At 36.1% G+C, this 6199-nt stretch overlaps 1 pseudogene across 1 annotated transcript; it reads right to left on the bottom strand.

Annotated features, from left to right (window-relative positions):
• Window positions 1-85: 85 nt before the first annotated feature.
• Window positions 86-391, bottom strand: LOC309858940 (small nuclear ribonucleoprotein E pseudogene; annotated as a pseudogene). Its single transcript has one exon. The product of its transcript is annotated as a small nuclear ribonucleoprotein E pseudogene (transcript).
• Window positions 392-6199: the final 5808 nt, after the last annotated feature.

Genomic DNA, 6199 nt, shown 5'->3' with positions numbered 1-6199 from the left:
GTAATCAAAACAATATGAACAAATGTTTTAGAACTACACTTCCAACAAAGGACATCTAAAAACAAACAAACTACATGGCCTTCTCAAGAACTTCTCACTTCATTGATCATTTCTAGTTGGAGACAATTTGGAGCCGGATAATATTATCTCCTTCTGGCATGATCCGACCCAGTTGTTTTCTTGACATTGTTTTAGAATGAACCTCTTCTGCATCATCTAATACAAGGTTCATGTACTCACCAAAACCAGTGATACAGCCCTCTATTTGCATGTTCATTTGCTCGTAAAGCCACACCTGAATCTGAGATTTATTTTGTAAGTATCTGAAGATGAGGTTGATGAGCTGTACCATCACGTTCTGTACTTTTTGGCCCTGGCCAGTGTATGCCATGGTGGAAGCTAACCTTTTACCAGGTTCTTTGGAGTAGTGAGAGCCACATATTCAATTGACCAGATTTGAAAAAAGGAGTGAAATGTGGAAGAGAACTGTAGTCATCTGGATTGGGCTGCTGAAATCACTGTTAAGCACTGCTGTTGTTGTTTTCATGGGAAATGTATTCTCCGTATTGATGCTAGAAAGATGGACATCACATAAGTTTACATAATTTAATTACAAAATGGCAACCCCTCAATCCTGAGGTATTCTATTGATTTAGGAGCAAGTTACTGAAAAGCTGGATCATACAAAGGCATGAATGCCAGGAGGCAGGGTTTGTTGGAGGCCTTCTTAGAGTTAGCAAACCACAGACCTCATAAAGAACAGGTGGCAATGACCTTAGAGCATATACTAACTCACACGAGAGCACAGGAGTTAATTTTGATAAAACACAGAAAACAGCCAAATTCTTGGGAGCAATGTGCTATGAGGCTCAAATTGTGACTTCTGAGACAGTAAAGAAAAGGTTATCTACCCTCTGGCCCCCACTACCAAAATGGAGTCCAGTTCCTTATTTGACTATTTGGGTTGGAGACAATGTTGCCTTGTTTAGGCATTTTGTTCATCCCAATAGATAAGACAACATGAAAATATGCTAAATTTAGCTGGAGATTTGAGCAGCAGCAGAAAAAGAAGCAGAATAATAGGCTGTTTCAGCAGCCCTACTCTTGGGGCTCATGGACCCCAGGATGTCCTTGCAGTAGAGGTACCAGTACTGACAATAATGCTGATTTGAGCCTCTGGCAAAGAGCAGTTGGTTTTCTGAGGGTTGAGACAAATGAAAAGCTAATGGTCCTACTGGGGGGTGGCAGCAACTGGCTAGACCAAAGACGATTTTGGAGCACTGAATGTGATAAGGTCAGGTCAGCACAATGGCCTAACTTGAAGGCACCCTTTGTTGCTATAGACAATACTCTTACGGGCCAGGTGTGTTTTATTTTTATTGACTCTTGAGCCATGAACAGCAGCATAACTATCTGGGTACCTGAGTGATAACTGACTGGGTATATCAAAGACATATCTCAATGAGGCTGTGGGCTCTGGAAAGCCTTTGGTGAAGCCAGATAGGACATTCTTGTATCTCATATGAACATTCTTTGGAAAAGTCCATACTGAGATAAGATTCAGTGAAACGATGTGGCTGATCAGGCCTACACAGCCTAGGCAGGCAGCATCAGTAACTGAATAATGTCCTTACATGCTAATTATATTATCACTGCCATCTTGGGGCACTGTTTTTACTGACTGACTTGTATTCTGGTTATAGGTCGCATTTTCCTGCTACTTGGCATATCTGGCGTGATTTCAATTGGCATTGTAATCTTGAGTGGTTGAGTTCCTGGATTTTGTTGTCTTCTTTAAAAAAATAGTTGAATTTTGTTTTAACACGTTGGAGATGTTACTTAGAGTTTAGCTTGATTTTTGGAGGCTTGTTATTAAGTTTTCTCAGGGCACATCAAGAGTAAGCATTATTGCGGTGCCTGGGTGGCTTGGTGGGTTAAGCCTCAGGTCATGATCTCAGGGTCCTGGGATCGAGCCCCGCATCAGGCTCCCTGCTCAGTGGGGACCCTGCTTCTCCCTCTTTCTCTGCCTGCCTCTCTGTCTAGTTGAGATCTCTCTCTGTCTCTCTCAAATAAACAAATAAAATCTTAAAAAAAAACAACAACCCAATATCCCAACAAATTTGGAGGGATTGAAATCATATAGCTAAAAAAAGTCTGGAAAAAAATCTCCAAGTATTTAGAAAATAAATATTATTCTTCTAATGAACTGTGGGCCAAAGATAACATGTAAAAGAAAGTTAGAAAGCACTTTGAACTGATGCTATGAAAAATAAAATCTATTAAAATTTATGGAATGCAACTGGAAGAGTGCTTTAGAGGAAAATCTATAGTTTGAAATATTTATATTAAAAAAGAAGATAACTTTAAAGTCAATTATCTGAACTTCCACCTTAAGAAAGTAGAAAAAGAAACAAATGTAGAGTAAAAAAAAAGGAAGGAAATAATAACAGGAAGAATAAAAATTAATGAAATCGATAACAACAGTTGAGAAAATCAAAGAACCTGAGAGATGGTTGTTCATAAAATAAATAAAATTAATAAACATCTAGCTAAACTAATCAAGAAATAAAGAGATGATGCCAAAATAACCCAAACCAGAAAAAAAGAGGAGTTATCACAACAGATTTTACAGATATTCAGTAGGTAAGAAAGATACATTAATGTCTTAATGCTCATAAATTTGAAAATGTGGGTGGTATGGGTAGCTTATTTGAAGGAAAAAATATGAAAAATGAATTAAGAAAAAATGCTTTAAATTATGAATCTAATTTATTTTACAAATATATGAAAGGACCCATATTTATAAAATAAATTTGATTCATAATTTAAAAGCATTCACACACAGAAAAACTAAGTCTTATGATTTTACTGGTGAGTTCTGTCAACGTTTACAGTAAAACACACACACAGAAAACATACCAACCCTACTCAAGCTCCTGTCAGCAAATTGGGAAGGAGGGACTATTTCCTGATTTATGTATGAGGCCATCATAAATAAATAAATAAATAAATATTATATAGGTCTTGAACTAGTGAGGTTGATAAGATGTAAGATTTGATAACATTCAGTAGTTGATTAATATAAATTGCCATATGGAGGAAAATCACATAATACTCTCAAAACATACATAAAAAGCACTGGACAAAATCCAACACACACTGATTAATAAAAACTGTTTTCAAACTTAGAACTTTGTTTACTTCCTGAAAATATATCTAAGATAAACTTTATCAAATATAGATAATGGTAGAAGACTAAAAACTTTCACACTAAAATTGGGAGCAAGGTGAGTTTACCTGCTCTCATCCCTTGTTTTCAAGATTGTGCTTGACTCTTAACTGATGCAGTAATTCAAAAACAACATATAGAAGCCTTCTAGGCTGAAAAAGAAAAGGCAAAATTCTGGGGCACCTGGGTGACTCAGTTGGTTAAGCGTCTGTTTTTGGCTCAGGTCATGATCCCAAGGTCCTGGGATCATGCCCCATGTTAGACTCCCTGCTGTGTAGACAGCTTGCTTCTCCCTCTTCATCTGCAGCTCCCTCTGCTTCTCCCCCTGCTTTTGCTCTCTCTGTCAAGTACACAAAATCTTAAAAAAAAAAAAATAAGAAAAAGAAGAATTCTCTTTATTTGCAGATGACACGAATATCTATACAGAAAATTCTAAAGAGCTTATAGAAAAAAGTACCAAAACTAGTTAGAGTATTCACAAGTTTACAGGACAAAATTTCATTATAAATAGAAAATCAATTGTATTTTTATATTCCAGTCATAGCATCCAAAATCATAAATTGCTTCAGGAAAAATCTATCTGATAAAATATGTGAAAGATTTGTATGTTGAAAGTTATAAAACTTTTCTTTTTTCAAAATTTATTTGAGAGAGTGTGATAGGGAGCAGCGGGGGAGGAGGGAGGAACCGAGGAGGGGGGAGAGGGAGGGGGAGGGGGAGGGGAAATGACACTGTGCAAAGAAAAGCTGCCAAATAAGCACAGGAAAAGATGCTTAACATCATTAGTCATGGGAAATAAAAAGTTAAAATCATAATAAGATACCTATCTATACTGAGTAGCATGGCTGAATTTAAAAAGATTGACAACAACAATAACAACAAAGAAGATTGACTAGACCAAGTATTGATGAGGATGTAAAACCACGGGAACTCTCATACATTATTGAGGGAATGCAGAATGGTAAAATCAGTTTAGAAAATAGTTTGGCCATTCATGAAAGTTAATCACAAATTTAGCATACATCTCTGCAATCTCATATATACACCCACCCGAGAGAAATGAAAACCTCTATCTGTATATCCGCCAAAAGACCTCTATGCAAATATTTATAGCAGCTCTCTTAATAATTGTCAAAAATCAACCCACCTGCCCATCAGCTAGAATAGATACAATCTATGTCATGAGATGTTCAGCAATAAAAAGAACAACCTATGATATATGCCATATCATGGATAGATCTTGAAAGCATTATGCTAAATGGAAAAAACCCAAATACCAAAAGGCTATATACTGAAGATTTCATTTCATATGACATTCTGAAAAAGGCAAAACTTTAGGGACAGAGTTAAGATGATCAATTCCTAGGAGCTGGGGCTGGGGCTGGGGAAGGGTCCACTGTGGAGATTGATCAAAATATTCCCACTCTTGATTGTGGTGGTAGCTATATGACCATGTATTTGTCAAAATCAGCAAATTTTGTACAAAAAGATGAATTTTGTTTTATGTAAATTATCCCACAGTAAACCTGACTTAACACAACATTATATTATCTTTTGAAAGGTCTATTGTGGTCATGGATTTTTAATTTTTATGTTTTGGTCATTTTTTTCCTGTTTTAAGAAAAAATACAAGTAATACAACTTTTACAAGTAATTCCTACACATTGGAAAAAATTACCTCAAGCTATTCAGAAGGGTGTCAATGAGAAGTAAGTTTCCTATATTCTCTGTCGTTTCCAGTTCCTCTCCCTGAATTAACCACTTGTTTAAAAAATTTTTTTAGGTTTTGTTTTTTAAAGATTTTTATTTATTTGAGAGAGAAGGCTTGAGGGCATGTGCACACAAGTGGGGGGCAGTGGGAGAGAAAAAAGTGGACTCCCCACTTAGCAGGGAGCCTTAAGTGGAGCTCGATTTCACGACGCTGGGGATCATGACTTGAACTGGAGGCAGATTCTTAACCGACTGACCACCCAGACACTCCTGAATTAACCACTTTTAATTATTTTTATTTTTAGCTTTTTCAGTGCTTACCTCACTAGCCCTACATTTATCTCTAGAAACTGATTTATTAATTCATATAATACTCATTGTCTTCATACTCTGAAAAACAAGATTTTTAACTCAGATTGTCCCACCTTTCTAACATTAATTTTTATGATTTTTGCTAGCATTAATTCTCATTGATTACCTGTGTACATTTCAAGAATACTCCAGACACTATCTTTAGGCATGTCCTCTTGACTCCCACTGAGGAAGTCAACATGTCTGTACTTCCCCAACACCTCCTGTTTTCCTTCAACTTCCCAGCTTCAGGGGTACCGTAGTTTTCACATAGTCAAGGTTTGTAGCACTTATATTGTCCCAATTTTCTTACACAGAAATCAGTTTAAAATCTTGCAAAATTTTAGGCTGGGTACTGTAATTTTCTTGTGCAGCTATTTACTTCTTTTGTCACCCTCCCTTACCAATGGCTATCTTTTCTTAGTGATGCTAGTTTATACCTGATTTATCCATATGATTAAAATCTTCAAGACTTTCTTTAGTTTTGCAGTGTTTTCTCCTTGTATTTATTTGATTATCTTCTACCTTTCTTGTATGTATTTTCTGTTATTAGAATTTATATTAGGTCATTTGAACTCTCTGAAATAAGCCATGTCTTCGCTTTTGTTCTTTTATCAAAACTATTCTCAAGTTCTACACTTTGATAGATTTCCTCACCAGTACTTCTATGAAATGTTTTTCCCAAATATCTGGTGATGCTTGGTTGTTTGCTTCTACCTATGAATGGAAGATTAGGTAGACTATTATAGGCAGTTTGTGTGGCTTCTCTCTGCTATTGAGCTTCTTGAATGGGAGCCCTATGTTTGCTTGCTCACTTATTTATTTATTTATTCAGCAAATATGTAATGAATGCTTATTGATGGTTTCAGAAAATACTAAGACTACCATGGTGAGCAAAATAAATCATGA

This window comes from Mustela nivalis (genome assembly GCF_964662115.1).
Source record: "Mustela nivalis genome assembly, chromosome: 2".
NCBI lineage: Eukaryota > Metazoa > Chordata > Mammalia > Carnivora > Mustelidae > Mustela > Mustela nivalis.
Note: the sequence above shows the minus strand (reverse complement) of the source record. Positions and strands in the feature narration are given on the sequence as shown.